We start from the raw sequence: 24,219 nt of genomic DNA, 5'->3' as shown, positions 1-24,219 counted from the left end.
AAACATTCAGTGTAGAACACCCTTCTTTCAGGCAGGTGTGTCATTTTTTCAGTGACTCCCAAGAGAGGTTCTATAAATCACAAAAATCTGTAGATAACTTTAGAATTGGGGATATACTTCTTCAGGGTATACAGATTTGCTTCAACTAATCTAAAGAGACGAGGAGCTATCTTATTTATTTTCATCATCTAGACTTTTGATTCTTTTTTCATTAACTGAAAATTTTATTACGTAATGCAAGGTTCAACAATGTAAAAATGTATATAGTGAAAGTGAACTTAATGGTCAGACCTTGTACAACAGCTCTGATGGCCATTCCAGAAAAAGAGTTCCAAAACTGCTTTGCAGGGTAGAATAGGTTCTGGCATCAGTGAACAGTTTCGTGACATGACCGTAGTGATATTCAGCAATGAGGTATGTAGTACTTTTTTCTAAGATCAGTTCGTAAACTTAACCGACCTCGTGTATACATGTGTGTATGTGCTAATGTTATGACAATAATTAGGGCATAGAGGGAAATATATTAATAGAGATGATGTGTATTAATTACCAGGAAAAAATAACATGGGAGAAGGTCAATAATAACAAATATAGGTAAAATAAATAAATAAATAAATAAATAAAATAAATATAGGTAACTGGGAAAACACAAATTAAATACAATCTCATATACTGTGTAAATATTAATAAGTGATGAACGTTTTGTATATTTATTGAGTACTTAACATTTTTATTTACTTATTTTTTCATGAATGGAATGCTGAATTTTCACAAATAAGTTTTATAAAAGGGGTAAGGAAATGTACATGTAGTGATATACACGCTCGCAGGGAAATTCATAAACTTCAGGAAAGAATAATAGCAGAGAGCATTTGGATGGGAAAAGAGAGGTGAAGAGAAGTGATATTGGTGTGGGAGTTTATTAGATCAAAAACTTTCCTGGTCCAGATTTAAAAAGCTGTTACAATAACAGATGGTACATTCTGAAAATTTCAAGAAGTCTTCTCCTAAAACTGGAAAACTGATGACTTTTTATCCTGCCTCTTGGATAGCTGTCTATCTCAGAAGACTGAAGAAACAATGAAAAAATCAAATTTGACCAAAAGGGAAGAACTTGGTGACATGGAGTGCTAGATGATTTGGTCAGGGCCATCCATAACCTGTGTAGCGAGTAGAGAGAAGGTACAAACGCAGGCCTGCAAAAGGTAACGGGCAGCGGAAATAGGTTCCATCTTCCAATGTTTTTACCTGAGAAATGCACTTTCAAAATGACCCTGAAAGTAAGGGTCATCAGTTTGGCCCCCAAAGCATGAGGATAGAGAGTAGGGGCAGCTGTCGCCCAGAGGTATGGAGAAAGTGATTGTTTTATTGTGAAGGTAAGAATCCTAAATAAGACAACGTAAGTCATGTATCCTGGGCTTTAAAAAAGCATATTTCAGGTGGCGCCTGTGGCTCAAGGAGTAGGATGCCAGTCCTAAATACCAGGGGTGGCAGGTTCAAGCCCAGCCCTGGCCAAAAACAGCAAAACAAATAAAAAAATAAAAGTATATTTCAACGATTTCAGATTAATAACAAGTACGATCCTAATAGACTATATAGGACATAAAAGAAATGTGATAAATTAAAAATGAAGACAGAAGGGCCTAGGCTTTGCTACTTGTTCATTCACCAGAATCTATGATTTTGTGGCTGGTGTGTTTAAGTGCTCCATAAATAATTGCTGAACAACGTGACCAACCCCAAACCTGGGTGTATCTGTGTAGGGAGCACAGATTTGAAAAGGAGATGGATCAAAGATGAGAAGAGGAAGGCATGACTACAGAGAAATCAAAGAGAAAGGCAGAAACTAGGCAAAATAATGTTGGCAAAGCTAAAACACTTCTCATTTGTGAGGCCTGGGTGAAGACGTGCAAAGGTTAAGGAAAGGGGAATCCAAAGTCTGAGAGAAAGAAAAAGACAGAATAAGGAAGGAATAGATCCCCTGTAGGAGCCAGATGATATGAATTTAAGTGGAAAAGTAAGGCTGTTACAATTTGTATTAAATATGTAAATACCTATATATGGTACTATACATATATGATATCGCTGGAACTATATAAGTAAACAACTAGAGTAATTGCCTCCGAGAGCGAAATTAGACAGCTGAAGACAGGGATGAGAGAGAGACTTGCTTTCACTATATACTTTTTTACATTGTTGAACCTTGTCTTACCTAATAAAATTTTTGCATCTATGTTCATAAAGGACATTGGTCTATAATTGTCCTTTTTTGTTGTGTACTTTCCTGGTTTGGGTATCAAGGCGATACTGGCTTCATAGAACAAGTTAGGGAGGATTCCTTCCTTCCTGATGTTATGAAATAATTTCTGCAGTATAGGTACCAGTTGCTCTTCATAAAGCTTGGAAAATTCAGCTGTGAATCCATCTGGTCCGGGACTTTCTTTATTGAAAGTTTTTTTATTACTCCTTCAATTTCATTACTTGATATTGGTCTATTTAGAAGTTCTACTTATTCCTGATTGAGCTTAGGAATTTGTGTGTTTCCAAGAACTTGTCCATTTCCTCAACATTTTCCAGTGTCCATGCATAAAGGTTTTTGTAGTATTCAGAGATGATGTTTGGTATTTCTGTTGTATCAGTTGTAATCTTCTGTTTCATTTATGATTGAGCTTATTAGGATCCTTCCTAGGTGGACGGCACACTTACAACTTTGACCCAAACACTACACAAAAGTAATCCGTGCAATGAAAACATCTATACCCCCATAATATTCTGAAATAAAAAATAAAAATAAAAGTATTTTTAGAAGTATTAACAAATCCAGATGCTCTCATTTCCTTTCATTGTATCTTGAATCAGCAAAATCTCTGGGCTAAAGTTACTATTCTAAGTGACACTTTGCAACAAGTTATAAGTATTGTTAACTATATTCCTCCAAATGCAAATAGCATGGTCAGTTTTAAGATGCTAAAGTTGAAAGATGAAATATTCAGTGTGGATTTGCCCATATGCATTGACTATCACAGGAACCAATGTGAGGCAAAATTTTATCTCTGCAAGAACAGATAATTAAATTTTATGAAGAACAGAATCAGCAATGTGAAATATTGAAAGAAGAGTTTTAGAAATGCAGTACTTCTGTGTGATATCATTTCAAATCAAAATGACTTGAATATTCTTTTGCAAGGCAAAACTAAGTCTATATATGATACATGGCAAAAAGGAAAAAAAAAATCCAAGCCCTTTTTAAAAAGCTATCTTTCCTCAAACCACTTCTTCTTCAAAGGGGTTTCAGATGAACATTTTCCCCAGTTAGGAAAGACCATTGATGAGTAGGATGATAAATGTGAATCATTCAAAGAATACACCCCTGTTGGCTCAGCGCCTGTGGCTCAAATGGCTAAGGCACCAGCCACATACACCTAAGGTGGCAGGTTCGAATCCAACCCGGGCCCACCAAGTAACAATGATGGCTGCAACCAAAAAATAGCCGGGCGTTGTGCCTAGTGCCTGTGGTCCCAGCTACTTGGGAGGCTGAGGCAGGAGACTCACTTGAGCCCAGGAGTTAGAGGTTGCTGTGAGCTGTGATGTCATAGCATTCCACCCAGGGGGACAGTTTGAGGCTCTGTCTCAAAAAAAAAAAAAAAAAAAGAATACACCCCTGTTATAGATCTATTAATTGGAGAATACAATGAAAAATTCACTGACTTTGAGAATCATGACATAACCCTCAAATCAGCATTTCAGCCTCACCTAGTTGATACCACCAAAGCAGCTCGGTGCCCATGGCACCGTGGTTAGGGCGCCAGACACATAACACCGAGGGTGGTGGGTTCAAACCTAGCCCGGGCCAGCTAAACAACAGCAACAAAAAAATAGCCAGGCGTTGTGGTGAGTGCCTGTAGTCCCAGCTACTTGGGAGGCAAAGGTAAGAGAACTGCTTAAGTCCAAGGGTTTGAGGTTGCTGTGAGCTGTGACGCCACAGCATTCTACTGAAGGCAACATAGTAAAACTCTGTCTCAAAAAAAAAAAAAAAAAAAAAGATACCACCAAAGCACGTAAATACCTACAGATGGGATGGATCGAGCTCTCACTAGAAGACATTTTAAACATCAGTTTGATGCTAAGAAAGATCCAACTGAAATGTGGAAAAATGCAGCAAAATACCCACACCTTCGGTAACACACCCTATAGAGGATAAAACATCATACTTACTACAACAGTCACCAATATCATAACTCATCTGAGGAATTACTGAGAACAAGACATTCTCCTGGCAAGCCTGGAAATCTGTTGTGACTTGGAAGGCGAGCCACCAAGTAATTCCGTAATCCTGGAGGAGCAAAGATCAATCCTGTAGTAGTAAGGCTATTGTTAAACATTAAGCATTTTATGACAGTTCCTTAAAGGATTAGTGGAGAAAAATCACATTTAGTATTTTGAAGATCATTCCCTTACCATCCTTGAAGATCATTTCCTTGAGTACATACTCTGTGGGCACCTATGAGATCATTTCCCTGAGTATCTAGCCCCTGCATGTCTTTGCTTAGTAATCTTTCTACCTATTATGTATCTTCTCAACAAAAGGACTCTGTGAGAAGTGCTCAGTGCTATCCTGCACCTATGGTTAGCCAAACCTCTTGCAGCATGTACTGTTAATCCGTGTCTCCCATGATCATTTATGTGGTTGCAACAATACCCAAAAAATGCTTTCTCGCTTTTCAACCACTTACTGATACTTGTCCACATTCTCCTCCCTAACCCACATCAAGACACCTGTAAGGTCACAAATGATGGATACTCATCTAGAGGATAAAAATAAACTGCAGACCTCCGTGATGCAACCAAATATTCAAATGCTTTCCAGGAAAAAGCAGACAAATCAAAGTCATTACAAGATCTGCTAACTTTAAAAGTTTTAAAACGTTTTAATTGTTCGAAATCGTTATGTGCATAGTAGTTATGTTTTTACAAAACGTACATTTTTACACATATCTAGTTGAAGTTTCTTGAATGTGGCCTTATTTGATTACAGCTAAATTAATGCAGCCTTCCAACATGAAAAGGTTCCCCACCCCTAGAGCAGCTGGAAGGATAGAGTTGCTGTTAACTGAGGTTTGGATGCCTGCAGGAGGACTGGGAAGATGAAGAGACCGGTTAAGGACACGATAAACTTCAGATGTATATTATACATCCAAGTGAAGATGTTAAGCAGGCACTTAAATATATGAAACAAGCATTTGAAAGAGAAATCTAAAATGAAATATAAATTTTGGAGTTGTCAGCATAAAAGTGAATGGAGCTAGACCACCAAGGGAACAAGGAGACTAAAAAGAATTAAGTTTGAGTCTAAGGATGATTGCAAGTGAATCGAAATATGAGCAATGGTATTCAGAAGAGGACTGCAGAATTGAAATTTGCTTTTAATTAGAAAAATAAGAGTTATCTGAAAGACCCACGTTTGTCCAGCAGAGAAATAGCTAATTTCTACCTCAGCAGGACAATATACAGCAACCCACGTGACATATCCCCCTTCCCCAGCCCTGGAAACTCCCACTGTCACTACAGGACTCAGACTCCCCTACCTTCCACCAATACTGGATCACACTGATTAATAACATTGGCTCTGAAACTGGACTACCTGGATGAGAATCCAGGCTCTGCTCCCTGCTTGCTGATGACTTGAGACAAATTATTGATCCTTCCTGAACATCAGTCTCCTAATTTGTAAAATGAGAACCATAAGATTACCCTCCTCAAAGAGATCTTAAAGAATAAATAAGAAAATCCATATAAAACCCATAACTTTTAGCCCATATCTCTGGTACCTCGCCAGAGCTCAAAAAAATGTTAGGTGATACTGTTATCCCTTTTTCAGCAAAAGAACAGAATCTATTTGTCTACATTTAGGTTAAACGTCCCTTTCATCTATGGGGCTCATAATTATTATTCAAGAGTGCTTTCACTCTTTGTTCCCGTAACAAAAGACTTTAAAACAAAGCTTCCCTCTGGCGTTTCACTTTATTGGCACTCTTGGCTTCAAAATCACTTCAAAATCAATAAGGCATATTTCCTACATGTGTGCCAATTAGAAATGCAACGCGTCTGAAGTACTCCTTACAAAAACAACAACAAACACATTCCCAATGCACAACGGCCTCGTAAAGGAGCTTGAGTTATTTGAAATCAATTCCAGTGTGGTACATAAAAGGTGTGCTCCAGGGTTTGGCTAGAATTCTTAAATGCACTGTATGTTGAGATCCCCAAGAGTTGGTTGGTACTTTTTATTTCCTGAGCTTCCAAGACCTCTACATTTCAACATCACAAAACAATGTTACATTTTAGAATAAAAGGTAAGCATCATTAGCATGCTGTAATTCAAACTTTAAAAAGTTTCTTGGAGCAACTGAAGCTCTCTTTATTCAACTTTTCGATAGCCATCTTAAGGATGTTCTTCAAAAAATGACCAAATTGAACTCCCACGTATAAAACGATGGGATTTATGGATTCTTTATAAGACTCAAATAGGGTGACCAGATGTCCCGCTTTTGGCGGGACAGTCCCACTTTTTAACAATTTGTCCCATGTCCGTGGCATTTTTAAAAAGTCCCAATTTTTGGAAAGAATGCATGAACAGGCAGGAGAACAGGAAAGGAATATATGGATTTCAGCTGCCATGTGGCTATTTAGCCAGGATATGAGTTTTGTATTATTTTTGTTAATTTTATAATATTAAACTGTAATAATAACAAATAATTGTTGAGAAGTGATTATCAATAACTGCTTATCAAAGTTTGCATTGTTGTCAGGTCCCGCCCCCGCTGTCCCCCCCACCATGTTGTCCCGCTTTACCAATGTTAAAATCTGTTCACCCTAGATTCCAACCAAATTAAAACATTTGCCTCCTCTAGCCATACCAACCAAAATTAAACTTATTTCCTCACACATACAACCAGAAAGAAAACTACAAAAATGATAAATAAATATAATAAAATAATAAATCCCAAAGATGGCCTTAACCAATGTGAAATAAAACAAAGGAAGACAAAAGATTCTACTTATATTTAGGTCTTATATTACGTCCCTCTGATCATGAATGACTGGTCAAGTCTAATATCCTTCTTTAAAAAAGAGAACCAAAAGCTATAATTCAATTAACTGAAAGGAATGTAACATTGTATATAAGAATTTCCAAAGCCTACCTTGTTATCTCATTGCCCCTCCCCACATCTTTCAGTTATTTTATGAAATGCCAGTTCACACTAAAACTCACCCTGTGTTTACTAAATTGGCACACTTTTTCAAAATTGTAGCTTCAGAAAAGGGACAGAAATGCCCCCATGGTTACTCTGTGCAGCAATACCTTTCAACATAAGGACATTTTGTACCATATGAAAATTATGCCAAAACCAAAAAGCTATGACATTCTATCTCATATAAGCCAGGATGAAGGTAACCTACCTATTTTTCAAAGCCAAAGCCCTAAATTAGTCAAATCAAAATCAAAGAAGGTAATCAAATAAGTGAAACAACTATAAAGTTTTCGTTGAATCACCCAGAATAAGACTAACCTTCAGCTATAAGGCATCAAGTTTAACCAGCCAGGGCAGAAGTAACATACCCTTCACATACACTTGGAAAATGACAGTGGCTTTTGTTGATGCAAGTCCAGTGAGCCTGTGGGTCCATCCCATTCCATAATATTATCAGACAGCTCCAATGTATATGAATTCCCCTAAGGCCTGGTATTTTTTGAAAGGCAGAGAACAAAGAGAGAATGGTGAAGGAAGTAGAATTCTTGTTGACCTGAATTTGAAACTAAAAAATTCCCATTTCTTTTTTGTTCTCTGTTTAGCTAGATATAAATAAAAGCCTGCTTACCTGAATAAAGAAAATGAAACCGGAGTCCTTAAAATATTCTTTTCTTATAGATCAATAAATACACTTGGGAAAACAAATAGTATGTATGTAACTATTTTGAGAATTTCAACTTTTCCGTCTCCTAGGTTTTCATTCTTTCACACTCCTTGAAGAGAGTTTTTAAAAGTCTGTGCTAGAATCTTTAAATTTAACAATCCGAGTCCGCAATTTATCATTACTTTTTAAAAGTTTCTCCAGGAACTCTGGGGATATACCTTTTAACCCTATTTTAATAAGAGTTTCTTATCTCAGTGCTAAGTATCCTTTCTTTAGGAAAGAGAAGACTTTTCTCCCGTGGCTTCTAAACACCACTCTAAACGCTTCTCCCCTACACTTCTAACCATTTTCTCCCGTCTACTCTCTCCTTTTGATCAGGGTCTTACTCCAGGTTTTATCCCTTATATCCTGTTCCATTAAATTGCTCTCTCACAGCAATCTCACCTGAGATTTTCAATTCTCCCTGTAGCCTCTGTTTCACAAAACTATTTACAGTTCGCACCTCAGTCTCATAAGCTTTAGAGCCCCCAAATCCATTGCCTACTGGGCCATCTCACAAGGCACCGCAAAACTGAACACATATCTTTCCCCCTAAGACTTGGTTGCAGTTCTGATCTATGTTAATGACATTACCATATAGCTGGGCACTCCACCCAGCAACTTGAACATCATCTTGGAGTGTCTGAAGCTCTCTCTATTAAACCTTTGGATAGTCATCTTATTGACGTTCTTTGAAAAATGATCACATTGAACTCCTCCCCAACCCAAAATGATGGGATTTATGGATTCTTTATGAGAAGACTCAAACCAAATTAAAATATTTGCTTAGTCTAAACATAACAACCAAAATCAAACTTACTTCCTCACGCATCCAACCAAATGGAAAACTACAAAAATTATAAGTGAATAAAATAATGAATCCAAAAGATTGCCTTAACCAAGGTAAATATTCTCTTTCACTCTGCCTTTCTCTTCATATCAGATCAGTGAAAAAGTCCCATTGCTCCCACCTCCTGTACTGTTTTCATATTGGCCATTTCTCTCCATTCCCACTACCCTTTCCTCAGTTCAGGCCTTCATTAGTCTGCTAGACTTTACAGACTAGTCCCTCCATCCAGTTTTTCACTCCTCTAATTTATCCTCTGAACCATTTCTGAGGTGGATATCTCTAATATAAAATAATGTTAAAATAATCCCCTAATTTAAAATCTCAATTATTTCCCAGTGTTGAGACAATGAAATTCAGACTTCATTGAATAACTCTTTTTTTTTTTTTGAGACAGAGCCTCAAGCTGTCCCCCTGGGTAGAGTGCCATGGCATTACAGCTCACAGCGACCTCCAACTCCTGGGCTCAAGCAAGTCTCCTGCCTCCGCCTCCCAAGTAGCTGGGACCACAGGCGCCTGCCACAACGCCCGGCTATTTTTTGGTTGCAGCCGTCATTGTTGTTTGGCGGGTCCGGGCTGGGGATTCGAACCTGCCACCTTAGGTGTACGTGGCTGGCGCCTTAGCCGGTTGAGCTATAGGCGCCGAGCCGAATAACTCTTTTTTAAGTGGCTACTGGCACGCAAAGATCAGTAGTGGGAACTAACATGTAAACTCCAAAAAAATAAAAAGAGAAAAGAACCTAAGAAATTAAGAAATTCATATGAGGAACAAGAATTAATGATGTAACTAGCAGAAGAGCTCAAAAGTTGTACATGGGGTCATATATATATATACACAAACAGATACATATGAATACAATAAGTTATCTCTAGTACAAAGAACTTAAAAAAGAGTTACAAAATTCAAAAAAGATAGTAAGATAGCAGAAAGGAATAAAAACCAAGTTGTAAGAACTTAAGGAACAAATGAAAGCAAAAAAATAAAACATGAGTAACGTTAAAAGCATCGAATACACATAGATTAAGAACATATTTAGAGACATGGTAAACAGACTAGCAGAATTACACAGCAATAGGGATAAAAAAAGGTATAAACACTAATTTTCACTCATCTTTCATAATAAGGGATCAAAGAAGGAAGGAAGGAAGAAGGCAGGGAGAGAGGGAAGGAGAAAACTAAGGTGTAAACACATAAATGAGTACTACGCAGCTGTAGGAAGGAATAAAGTTCTTTCTATATTCTTCTGTGGAGTGGTCTCCAGGTTACACTGTTAAGTGAAAAAAGCAAAATGCAGAGCCAGAATCAGTGGCTCACAACTGTAATGCCAGCACTCTGGGAGGCCGAGGCAGATGGATTTCTTGAGCTCACCAGTTAAAAACCAACCTGAGGAAGAGTGAGACCCAGTCTAAAAAATAGCCACGTGTTGTGGCTGGCACCTGTAGTCCCAGCTACTTAGGAAGCTGAGGCAAGAGGATCACTTGAGCCCAAAAAGTTTGAGGTTGCCGTGAGCTGTGACAAGGGGCAAGAAAGTGAGACTCTGTCTCAAAAATAAAAAGCAAAATGCAGATCCGTGTTCACAATATGCCACCTTTACATAAGAAAAGCATACTGCAAATACATTTATGTTTTTGCTTATATTTTCAAAAAGAAACCATGAAATACAAATGGAAAACAAATTTAAATGTTGTCATTAGAAGGAAGGAAAAATAGAGACAAAGAAGAATGGTAGACTTCTCTGAATGTGCCCAGTTTTCAGTTTTTACTTGGTAACCACACAAATGTTTCACATAATTAAAAAGAAATTAACTCATCCATCAATCCCAAAATATCAAAAGCAAACCAGAGAAAATAAACTTCAGCTATGCTTTAAGGTAGATTCATAACCACACAAAATTGAAGCATTTCAAGTGACTTTCATCCCTAGAGGGATATCCTGAAGGATATAAAGATATCAAAATAATCTTAAACTTAAATTTAGTATTCTTATGATTTATATGGCGTGTGTGTACACACATTTGTGTGTATACACTCATACACATATATACAGGGTCTGATAATTAAGTTCGTGAACTCATCCTAGAAAAAGCACTACACACTTCATTGCTGAATATCACTATGGTCACCTCCAATCCACTCCCCTTAGGAAGCTGTGCACTGATTCCAGCACCTATCCCACCCTTCAAAGCAAGTTTGGAACTCTTTTTCTGGAAGGCCTACCAAAGCTGTTGTTCTACCCTTGATATCCTGAATGTCATCAAAATGTCTTCCTTTCAATCTTTCCTTTATCTTTGGGTAAAGAAAAAAGTCATTGGGGGGCAGATCGGGTGAATGGGGTTGGGGCGGGGGGGGGGGGCTGTTTCAATACAGTTATTTGTTTACCTGCTAAAAACTCCCTCACAGCCATTGCGGTGTGAGCATTGCCATGATGAGAGAGCCACCCATGAGTTGTTGGCCAAAATTTTCAGTTAAGACTCTTCTGTTTCTCTAGCAACGTTTACCTGGTTTGCTATACGTCTCACAGTCAGCTGATGGTTTAGACACACAATTCAACACATTTTTGCCATGTTTTCATCAGTTCTGCTCATTCCTGGCTGTCTTGACTGCTCTTCATCAGTGATGCTTTCTCTCCCCTCAGGAAACATTTACCCATTTGTACCCTGTTGTTTTCTTCATGGCCTGACCCCATAAACTTGAACTAACATGTCCTTGATTTCACTTCCACTCTTGCCAAGTTTTACAAGAGATTTACAAATGTTAAGCTCTGACATTCTCTCAAGAGTGCACAACAAAATGCAACAACATTAATGAATGCCACTCCACAAGACACTGCCCACACATCAACACAAACATAGCTGTGAGACACTGATGTACCAAGGTTATGAAACTTTGCCAAGTTGCTTATACAGGGCTGCCAACATAAGCACACGGTGGAAAGTTCACAGACTTAATTATCAGACCTCTTTATACACACATTAGGATAAAGCAGGTAAATAAATCATTATATTCATGTTATTAGGGAACAAGATTTTCAACATAACAAAAAAAACTATAAAATCAAAAATTTAAATTAAAACCTATAATCCTGTATTTGAATGAGAAATATCAGTATGATCTTCTTATATTTATGATATGTTTTTCTCTTCCTAGAAAATACCTATTTCCTAGCTGTATTGACAATAAAAAAATTTTTTACCAATAATAATTCTAGTATGTAGACTGTATCCCCCACACACTATTTCCCAATAAAAAGAACTAGGCTTCTTGAAGAAATGTTCAATTTCACATCTGGAGCAGGAAATGTACAATAAATTGGCAGGACAGTCCGATTTGCTGTTCCAATAGCTTTTGGTGGGACAGTCCCGACTTTAACAATTTGTCCCACGACCCACAGCGTTTTTAAAAAGTCCCAATTTTTGGAAAAAATGCATGACAAGCTAGGGAACGGCAGGAGAACAGGAAGGGAATAGACGGTTTTTGGCTGCCATGTGGCTATCTCACCAGGATATGAGTTTTATATTATTTTTGTTAATTTTATAATGGTAAACTTTAGTAATAACAAATAATTGTTGAGAACTGCTTATCTAAGTTTGCATTGTTGATCAGTTGTTAGAATTCAACCACCATTGTTTGGACTTAATGAACAAGGGCATTTTTTGGCATTGGCAACCACAAAAACATTTTGTAACTGTCTCTCAGGCGATACACATCGTACTGCATGCTAGTGCTAGTTAAACAAGTGATGTTAACAAATCAGCTATTCAGATAATCTAGGTAAGTAATTTATTTATTTATTTCATGAATTTAGCAGACAGTACTTGTATTATTTATATTTTATAGTGGTGGCAAAAAGTCTAGCTCTGGCCTTGAAAGTGACACTTATGACTTACAAGGTATCATTATTAAAAATATATATTTATAAGGAAAAGGTTAAATCTTGGGCATCAGCAAAAATCACAGTAGAGAACAAATGGTTAGAAATATTTCATCATTTTGAAACAAACCATGTTCCATACAATAATGCACTAAAAATTGTGGGATACGTGCTGTCCTTACCAGGAACTAATGCTGCGACTGAACGCATTTTTTTCTATGGTAAATAAAGTGTGGACATCAGAAAAATCCAATTAACTGTTGAGACTTTGAAAGCCATTTTATGTGTGAAATATAATTTAACAAATTCTTGTGAAAAATTTCATGACCTTTTAAATAACGACAGCAATCTACTAAAAAATTCACTCAAATGAGAAATATGCCAAAGAATAAAATAATACTATACATAATTTTTAATGTATTATATTTGTAAATTGTACTTATGTTGAAATTTTAAAATATATATTATAATACTATTTTTGCATTCTATAAAAATTTTTGTTGCTCCATATAGACCAAATTTTTAATTAAGAAGCCCCACCCCCAGTCAATGGTGTCCCGCTTTACCAATGTTAAAATCTGGTCACCTTATACAACATGAACCTGGAATATCTTCTTGTGCTAGAAAACAAAAGCTACTCAGGTTTTGTCAAAAGTCTAAGAAGTCACTTTAAAAGGGTTCTCCCCAGCCAAAAATGGGAAAATCTGAACATCCAAAAGAATAAAATTATAAGAGACTGAAACACATTCAATTTAACAAAATCTAATGACTCAAAAAAACCCAAAAACTCACTGGTCACCTTTCAAAGTTGCTAGGACATTATTCTATTTTGTGAAAATTGATAAATGGGAAATAACCAAGTATTTTCTTCCCTATGTTTCTGATATGAACTATACTTTGGGGTAATGAAATAATAAAGAAGCATTCTTCTTTATAGAATAATTCCAAACAATAAAAATAATAAAGAATTATATAAATATAAAATCACCATTCACAACCCTTAATAAAATAATAGATCTAAAATAATAGATCACCAATGAAAGCTAAACTCATTAGGTGAACAATTAATAATAACTAATTAAAAGGAAAGCAATTCCATATTTTAAGTGGAGAAAAAAATTGAAAAGATCTGTCACCCAAGAAGATACATAGATGCTAATGAGCACTTGAAAAATGTTCAACATCATTAGTCACTAGAGCAACGCAAGTTAAAGCCATAAGGTATATACTACTACACACCTACTAGAATGACTTAAATTAAATGACTAAATACTAGAGCCAGGAAAGACAAGAAACAACCAGAAATCTCCTACAGTTAGATTAATTCTAGTGCACAAACTGTATCCAGCCACTTTAGAAAACAACTGGGAAGTCTCTTTAAAGTCAAATATATGGGCTCAGCGCCTGTGGCTCAAGCGGCTAAGGCGCCAGCCACATACACCTAAGGTGGCAGGTTCGAATCCCCAGCCCGGGCCCGCCAAACAACAATGATGGCTGCAATCAAAAAATGGCCGGGCATTGTGGCGGGAGCCTGTAGTCCCAGCTACTTGAGAGGCTGAGGCAGGAGACTCGCTTGAGCCCAGGAGTTGGAGGTTGCTGTGAGTGTGATGCCATGGCACTCTACCCAGGGGGATAGCTTGAGGCTCCGTCTCAAAAAAAAAAAAAAAAAAGTCAAATATATGAGTGGCACTCAAAAGGGTAGGGCACCGGTCCCATATGCTGGAGGTAGCAGGTTCAAACCCAGCCCCGGGCCAAAAAAAAAAAAACTAAAAAAAAAATAAATAAAGTTAAACATATATGAGTCCTATGACCCAGAAATTCCACTGTTTAAGTATTTACTCAAGAGAACTAAACACATATGTCCAAATAGAGACACGTACACAAATGCTCATGGTGGCCTTATTCATGACACAATAATTCCCCCTTCTCCTAAGGGAATATGTTTCAAGACCTCCCAGTGAATGGCTGAAACCTCAATTAGTACCAAACCCTAAAATACTCTATTTTTTTTCTATACAGACTCTCCTATGATAAAGCTTAATTTATAAATCAGATACAGTAAGAGATTAACAATAACTAATAATAAAATAGAACAACTATAACAACAGTCTGCAATAAAAGTTCTATGAATGTTCTGGCTCTCACTGTCAAAATACTTATTGTACATAATATTTTTGGACCATGGTTGACTACAGGTGACGGAAACTGCAGAAAGTGAAACCATAGATAAGGGGGAACTGGAAACAACTGGAAACGAAACTCAGAATTTTCATCAACGGGTGAATGGATAAAGAATTTATGAGATAATTATATGCATGTTATGAAAGAAATTAGAATGGACCGTCCACACAAGCAACGAGCTGAATGATTGTCAAAAGTGTTATGCTGAGTGAAAGAGTGGAACGTGAATAAGTACACGCTGTATGATTCCATTTATATGACAGTACTGAAAGGGCGAAAATACAGGGGCAGAAAACGGATTGGTAGTTGACAGAGGCTAAAGGTGGATGGAGGGAACTGACTGCAGAGAACACAGGAAATCTTTTAAGGGGACGGGAATATTCTATTTGATTTGTGGTAGTAGTAGTGGGGTTTACACGACTCTATACCATTTTCAGAACTCATCACAGGGTAAATTTAACACAATATATATAAGGTATTTCTTGAGCAATTTTTAAAAATATCTGTTCATCTTTTACCCTGACACAGAAAATATTTTTACATTATTTTAATTACTACATAGTTACAAATATCTACTGATATTCATTGGCTCTATAGGCTCTTTGAGTGAATCTCTCACTGGGTCCTCTGAACTGATGCTTTTAAAAGTTAATTCACTTTTATTAAGTGTCTTGACTCCTCTGATACATCACTCAGTTTACAACACTTGGTTCCTAAGCCCTACACAACTTCTTAATATTTCCTTCTCAGGTTTCAAATCAGTGTATTCACTTTATCCTCAGCGTCATCTGATGCATCTCATCATTTATATATTACCCATCTGTCTATTTGATTTGTAATGTTTTCTGGCAAAGACTCTAACTCAACCCACATATGTGTTCATAGCACAAAACTACAAAAACAAAAAGTTCCCTTTTTTTTGAGATAGAGTCTTTGTTTGTTGCCCAGGCTGGAGTACACTGGCATCATCATAGCTCACTGCAACTTCAAACTCCTAGGCTCAAGTGATTCTCCTGCCCCAGCCTCTGGAGTAGCTGGGACATACATCATCATGCTCGGCTAATTTTTCTATTTTTCATAAAGGCGGGGGGCGGGGGGTCTCACCATGTTGCTTAGGCTGGTCTCAAACTCCTGACCTTAAGCAATCTTCGCACCTCAGCCTCCCTAATCTGCTTGGATTACAGGCATGAGCCACTGCACCCCGCCAAAAACAAAAGCTTTGAGTATTTTCATTCTTTGTAATGCTTTTTTTTAAATAATATTTTCTAATTGATCTAATTTTTAATGGAATCTTTTAAAGAGACAAATGATCATTCCTAGCTCATCATGTTACTATCAAAATATAGCTAAAGATCCCCAGCAAAAATGTAACTGTTACTCACTTATCTTTTTTCAAAATACCACTGTGTGACAGCACCAAGTTTCTGGGATCATTCACCCACACAAGCCCAGTTTACTGAGGGATGAGGCACAGAGCCTAGAGCAGGTTTCCTCAACCTTTTTTATCCCACAGAACCTATAGTTGAACCTATAGTTAAACTCCAGCAGCACATTTAATTACGTTGATCAAAAAAATAAAAATAAAAAAACAAAATATACTTACTGAGCTTTGAACTTCTTTCAAAAATAATTTAATTAATGCTCATTAAAAATTTTCACAGCACACTGGTTGAAAATCACTGGCCTAGCGTCTTCAACACAGTAGGTGTTTGAGTATCTGAAGATCAAAGTACGCTGCCAAGTCCGGTTTCTGAATTCCTCCCTCCTACCCAAGGACGTTTTACCAGTTAGATTAATCCAGTTAATTCTCACCTAACAGAACCTCAAATTCAAATGAAATTTATTTGTACAGTAAAAGCGAAGAACAAGGAAAGTAACTAATCTTGTTTGCAACAACTTATTAGAAAAAAATATTAGGACGAGTATTTATAGAATCATATGCAATTGCTGAATATATTTTATTTAAAACATTGGCTTGATCGTGTCTGTTGTAATATGTAGATATTTTACCTAATTTAGATAACTTTCTGTTTATTTCCAAAAAAAAAAAAAAAAAAAACTAAGCCTCTTTAATCTTCCTTCTGAATTGAGAACCAGACCATAGACCGTATTTTTCCTCTGAAAACTTAGGACCACATTTATGGCCACCTCGTCAGTTTGTGCGTGGAAAGGGCAGCAGTTCTCCATTTGATTTCCACCAAAACAGAAGTGACATTTAAAGCGTATTTAATATTCACAGACCAACATACTCTCCTCACTCCAGACCGCCACTGGGGTAAGGAAACAGCTAATTTTCATGCAATTCCACCATAAGACTTCTGAAACCCTATATTTTCTCTTCCATCCGTCCATAATACACGAGGGTCATGAAACCATAGTTGAGAACTGCCGCCAATATTTTGCTTTTTTCTGGACTCTGTTTTATATCTCCTCACTTGTTTTTCTTTCTTCTTTTGCTCCACATTTAATTTACCCCATCTTGAATCTCACAGAGCCTTGTTAGTCACCTTAAATCCTTTCTAGAACAAGGCAAGGAATAATCCTTGCAAAAGCAATCTCTTCTCATTTACCCCAGATAAATCCTCAGAACTTTAACTCCTGGCTGCCTCTTTGCTAGCTCTACCACTTTAAATACACCAGTATCAAAAGCCATGAATTCCTCCTTTTTTCTTTGTCAGTTCTCTGTTTAAAAATATTTAAGGCTGCAAACAAAAAAATACCAGGAAAACGTCCATGCCCAATTTAAGTTTAGAAGCCCATAATAGAAATTAAATTGTTTGCACAAATCAGAACCTGCTTGCTGTACAACTTTTATGTCTAAACCATGTAAGGCTTCCAGGTCCTTGCATATAGTAACTCAAATAGTAGTAATAGCTCAATTACCCAGTAGGAACTTTTAAATGCTCTGATGTAAGACTACTATAGCTTGGGCATTGGCACATAAGAATTCGTTTTAATGCTATTTTTAAAAACATGAATAAACCCTCCAAATAGAATTGCACCTCTACTCAGTTGAGTCTCCCTGAGTTGTTGTGAAAGGAAAAAATGTCTAAGAATAACATTTTTTATCCACATCTCAAATGCCTGTTAATATACTCGGAAAAGTAGATATTTTAAATTGGAGCTTTCAGAACGTAATCTAGAGTTTAGTGTTACCAAAAGGGAAATCAGTTATAAAAGTAATAAATGTACAACATAGCAGTTTCTATTCAACCCATTTAATAGAAATAATGTCCTTTCATTTCCCCCCGAGAGTTATTTAACCAAGCAGCAGATAATCTATAATTATTAGGAGTTGCCTTATCGCAAAGTTTGATTTTTAAAAGTTTGACACTTCACTCACCTACAGCAGGACAGAGTATTGCCCATATACAGATACTAACCCAATTGTCTAAGCAATTTCTTGTGTTTAGAAATTCAGGGCCACTATCATGGCTCACAAATTGGCTTATGATGCTTCTGTAAGCAAACAGCCTGACAAGCACCCTAGTGTATTTCAGGATGACTGACAGGACACAGCGGCTCAAGCAAGTGGGGGGGATGGGTGCTCTTAAAGCCATATGCCAGGGAAGGGCAACATCAAAAGCAAAATCAGACTTAAAATTATGTTTCCCAAATTTTCAATAATATTATATGGTTCAGTAGCAACTTGAAACACAACTTTCATATTTTCATGAACATTAGGTTTCAAAAACATTGTAAATTCCAAAGTGGAATTTTTGAAAATTTGTAAGATTAGAAACAAAAAAATTGAAACAGACCTGCAATATGATACTTCCCTGAACCTATCAACCTTCCAAATTACTTAAGAATATGCCAATTATTTTTAGCAGAAATTAAGTCAGGGTAGTCAGAGAAAAGCAGGCCTTATCTCACCTTTAGATACCTGTCAACAGCTCTGAAATAGTAATTTAAGAATAACTAACAAAAGTTATTTTAAAACAGTATATTGGATTAATCAGAATTGTTACTAGGGGTAGAGGCAAGAGATTCATGTGTTTCCCCTCTACCTTCCTTCCCTGTGGCCTACTTCATGCTTAAAATATAAACCAAAGAAGTAGGAAATTCCAATTATAGATATTTCCACATTAGTTTCACTTCAGAAAATATTTAAGTGGCATATTAGTTTTCTTCTTCATGTTTATAATTTTTTCTATATTGTTTCACAATACTCTGCACTGCTCAATCCTTTTATAATTAATACAGTCATCAGCCCTATTTTTTTTAATTACACACACACACACTCACTCTCTCTCTCTCACTCACTCACGCTCCCTTTTAAATGCAATCCCTCATTTAACCAGCAGAGGGTATTATTAGATTCTGAACGTCCACTGTATTGCACCCAGTGGCATTTATTTTTACCCTTCACACCTGGGAATTAGGACAAGCTATCTCTACTTTCCTGAGAAAATGTGCTTAGAAATAGATCACTTTATTTTTGCCCATATAAATTTTACTTATAGCACCCAGATTAGTGTTTAATGTTTCCTGTCTGTGACAAAATGTCATTATTTCTTCCTCTTTCTTTTCCATCAATTGTGTCCTCTGAAGAAAAGCACTAGAAGGCTAAGAAGTAGCAGAATCAGGTTAGACAATGAGAAAGACTTCCCACAAGCCTAAGTTTTTCAGAGACAAGAAAACAAACAAAAACCCTACATGTGGATTCTAAGCACCATTAAAAAATTCAAAACAAATTCTTAAGGAAACAGAACTAAACTATAAAACAAAATCTCTCTTCAAAATTACGTGGCCTTTGTAAACTGTTCTATGTTTTCTAATTGCCCTAGTTAATATTTTCTAATTCTCTATTATGTATCAAAAGCTACAGGCTAATTTTAAAAGTAGGGTTCCTGTTATCATGGCTTTATTATATAGAGTATCCCAAAAATTGCCCCTAAAGTCACTATACACAGGGGAAGTGGGAAATTGTAGACAAATATACCTTTATGTACAAAATATTTATTACCAAATTTTATAAAATATTCCCTATGTATGGTAGCATTAGGGGCAACTTTTGGGACACCCTAGATTTCTCACAAGCATTCAGTGTTATGAATAAAGGCTAAAATCATTAGGTGAATGATGAATGAGGAACTTGAACTCAGAGCTTGAACTCACTAATAAATCTTAACATCACTAAAAATGAGATAATCCAGCCCCTATGCCTCCTAATATGACCGAGTAGGAAGGATACCATACCACCTAAGAGGTATTCTTACCAGAAGAATTGAACATAAATCTACTGTATTATCAAAAATTATAATTCTTTATTATCTATATCTATTATCTGTCGTTCTTTATTTTACCTCTTAAAAACCTGCTTAGTCTAAAAAGGCACGATCAGCAGAGAGGGCGATTTACTTTAAAAATAAAAATTATACTATCTACTTAGCTAAATGATTAACTTCCACAAGTTTATCTTGAATGCAGATAAAAAGTTTCTATGTTTCTCTGAAGCTGTCATATCACAAACATCAAACTGACTGACTATGGCAAAAACAAGAAATAAAACATATATAAATGCTCAAAGAGTGACACCCTGCTAATGACACACCCCTTATGCTAAAAGAGATAAAAGACATTCTCATTCTCTTCCACAATCACCATTTAAAACAGGAAAGTATAGCTTCCCTTCCTTTACAAAGGAATTCTACTTCTGACAATGAAAGCAAGTTTGGGGTTCTGCATTGACACTGCTCTATAAAGTTTCGTCTCATGCTTGAATGGGGCTATCTTTTTCCTCACCTAATAACTAACAATGGCCAGATAAAAATCACATTTTACATTTGGAAATAAAGTATTATATCTCCTCAATTATTATTCTTTTATGAAATTCCATTTCTTTAATTTTCTAAATTGACATATTCTCTATAATATACTTAGAATTAATTCTCAAATTAACATAGAGGATGAGCACCCAGAAGAAGACTGAAAAGTCAGTTTTGTCAGTAATTTGCTTATCCTTTTTGCCAGTGCGGTCCACACTGTGAATGTTCAGATAAGTAATTATGGTGTGTGTTTTCATCAGATCATTTAATTCCACTTTACTTTCCAACTCTGAGTTCGGTACCTAACCCAGACTCTCCTGAACTGTCTTATTCAGTGGTTTTTTGCCTCCTCAGGTGCCTTCAGAACCCACATCTAAAAGCCTTATTAGTCTCAATTCTATTTGTGGCAAAAATAATAATAATAATAACGCTAAGGGTGGCAGGAAGATTGAATAACTACTGATGGATACTACTTATCTTTTACTTTTAGCAAAATTGTTTCCATACATTTTATGCCGTATTTGAATTTTTTATAGAATTTATATATATAGTATATATACTCCTTATCTGCAGAGTATACATTCCAAGACCCCCCAGTGGATGCCTGAAATCACAGATAGTCCTGAACTTGATGTATACTATGTTTTTCTTGTGCACACCAATAAAGGTTTTATAATCTATAAATTAGGCACAGTAAGAGATTAATAACAATAACAAATAATAAAATAGAACAATTATAATAATAGCATTACTACTCTTGCAGTTTGGGGCCGTCATTAAGTAAAATAAAGGTCACTTGAACACAAGCACTGCAAGAGTGCGACAACAGTCCCCGTGAGAACCTAGACAGCTGCTACGTGACTGACGGATGGGTAGCATACACAGCATGGATACCCTGGGTAAAAACATGACCCATGTCCTCAGTGGGACAGAGTGAGACAGCATGAGATTTCATCACGCTACTAAGGATGGTGCACAATTTACAACTTGTGAATTGGTTATTTCTGGAATTTTCCATTTAAAATTTTCAAACTACAGTTGACCTCGGGTAACTGAAAACAAAACTTCAGATGAGGGGAGATTACTGTATTTCATCTTATCTTCAAAACAACTTATTACTTCCTTAAACCACTGCAGTGGGCTCATAACAGGAAATATTCGCACCAACGAGCAAGTCCAGGGCAAGCTCTGACTCTGACATACATTAGGGATGATGAATTCGAGGTACGAATGGTTATGTCCCATGAGCAGCTGGAAATGCAGAATCCAGAGGCAAAGGGGAAACAAATCAAACCTAGAGATAAAGATACGACAATTATCCATCCGTGTTCCACTCCAACTCATAAGACTAGAGAAGCCCTTCCCAAGATTAACTGTGGAGGGAGGCAAGGCCGCTAAAGATAATACTTCCCAGAACAAGTGTGGTAAAGGATAGGAAAAGAAAAAATGGTCATTAAAAGAATAGTAGTGAGAAACACAAAACAAACTGGGTTCACTCATCCTCCACTTTACCCAAGACGGCCTTGTCCACAGTGATCCCCATTTACCCTTTACCTCATGTTGTGAAATGAGACCTGTACAGCTGCAATAAAGGGCAGCTACATGTAAAGATACACATAAGATATAAAAGAATGCTAATTACGGTACTAAATAATTCATCAATCAATTATCGCCATTTTGTGGAAATACACTTTTCTCTTTATGGAATTCTACTTTTTGAATCAAAATGCTATTGAGCTTTAGAGGGCTGTTGTGAGAAATGTCAAATAGATTGCCTGTTTGATTTAAAAATGGATGAAGACTCATGAAGTCCACACACGTTTATTTAGCAAACTGAATCCATTTCAACAAGGGAAGCCGTCTACCCCATCCATGATAATAATTTATAATTAGATAACAAGAAAACATGTTCCCAAAATGGAAGAGCTAGGAATGGAATGGTCAAAGGATAGAATACTGAATAAACAGAAAAGAATGACAGTAAGAAAAAATAGAGACCTGTGTCTTGTTCCCATGTGAGACATGGAATTGTGCCAGCCTTCTTCATTCCAGAGCAGAGAGCCACTTAGTCGCTGAGACTATATTAGAAAGAGAGGAAGGAAATCCTTTTCTCCCACACTCTCTGTTTCCAAAGATAATAACAGAAACTAGAGAGTAATAGATTTCACTACCAAGTAACCATGAGTATTTTACTCATGTCCCCCACTGACTCTCTAAAAGTCAAATCTACAAACTTTGCATAAGAGAGTGAAAGAAATAGATGTACAACAAAGAGAATTAATATTTTATTGATACAAAATATTTTACATACTTACGGGGCACATGTATCTGTTACATGCAGAGAATGGGTAATGATCAATTCAGGGTATTTGGGGTATTCATCACCTTGAGTGTTTATCGTTTCTGTGTCGGTAACATTTCAAGCCCTTTGGTCTAGCTACTTTTAAATATACAATATGCTGTTGCTAACTATAGTCATCCCACTCTGCTGTGGAATATTAGGGTTTATTTGTCCGACCTAACTGTATGTTTGTACCCCTAACCAACCTTTCTCTATCCCCTCTCTTACCCACACACCCTTCCCAGGCTCTGATATCTATCACTCTATGCTCTATCTCTATGAGATCATTATTTTAGTCCCCACATATGAATGAGAACATATAGCATCTGTCTTTCTCTGCCTGGATTATTGCACTTAACCTGATGACCTCCAGTTCTGTCCATATTGCTGCAAATGCCAGAATTTTGTTATTTTTTTATGCCCTAATGGTACTGCATTGTGTGTGTGTATCTCACATTCATTTTAATCTTTTCATCCATCAATAGATACTTAGGTTGATTCTGTATCTTTACTATTGTGAATAATGCTACAATACACAAGTGAGTTAAAGTATCCCTAATATATTGATTTATTTTCCTTTAGACAAATGCCCAGTAGAGGGAATTGCTACATCATCTGGTAGTCTTACTTTTTTTGGAGAAATTCTCATACTGTTTTCCATAGTGGTTGTACTAATTTACATTCCCACCAACGATATATGAGTTTCCTTTTCTCTGCGTCTTTGCCAGCATCTGTTTATCTTTCTAATAATAACCATTCTCGGAGTGAGGTGCAGAGGGCTGAAAACCTACCTAACAGGAACAGTGAACAATGTGCAGGTGATGGGCACACTTACAGCATTATAAAACTATCCATCTAACAAAAACTTTATACCTCCTTAATATTTTGAAATTTAAAAAAACAGCTATTTCAAAATATCCATTCTAACTTGGGTATGATGATATCTGATTGTGTTTTTGACTTACATTTCCCTGATGCTTAGTGACAGTCCTTTGTCTGAGGAATGACTTACAAATGATTTCTACCATTCAATAGGTTGTCTCTTCATTCAGTTGATTGTTTCTTTTGAGATGCTATGAAAATGTTTTTTAGTTTAGTATGGTCCCTTTATCTATTTTTTTTTAATTGAGACATGGTCCCACTTTGTGGCCCTCCGTAGAGTGCAGTGGCGTCATATCTCACAGCAACCTCCAACTCTTAGGCTTAAGCAATTCTCTTGCCTCAGCCTCCCAAGTAGCTGGGATAACAGGC

General features: G+C 36.6%; 1 protein-coding gene across 2 annotated transcripts in view; it reads right to left on the bottom strand.

Annotated features, from left to right (window-relative positions):
* Positions 1-24,219, bottom strand: part of CTNNA3 (catenin alpha 3) — a 1,564,769-nt gene that overhangs the window by 1,523,201 nt on the left and 17,349 nt on the right. Inside the window, exon 1 of one of the 2 annotated variants that reach the window (XM_003783622.3) lies at positions 18,200-18,283. The exons of the other annotated variant lie outside the window; for it this stretch is intronic. The gene's annotated coding sequence lies outside the window, so the exon portion shown is untranslated. Of the gene's footprint in view, positions 1-18,199; positions 18,284-24,219 lie in introns of those variants that run through there. 2 annotated transcript variants of the gene reach the window in all.

This window comes from Otolemur garnettii, unplaced genomic scaffold, assembly GCF_000181295.1.
Source record: "Otolemur garnettii isolate 467f Iridium unplaced genomic scaffold, OtoGar3 scaffold00008, whole genome shotgun sequence".
Lineage (NCBI taxonomy): Eukaryota > Metazoa > Chordata > Mammalia > Primates > Galagidae > Otolemur > Otolemur garnettii.
This window is presented reverse-complemented; position numbering and strand designations above follow the sequence as displayed.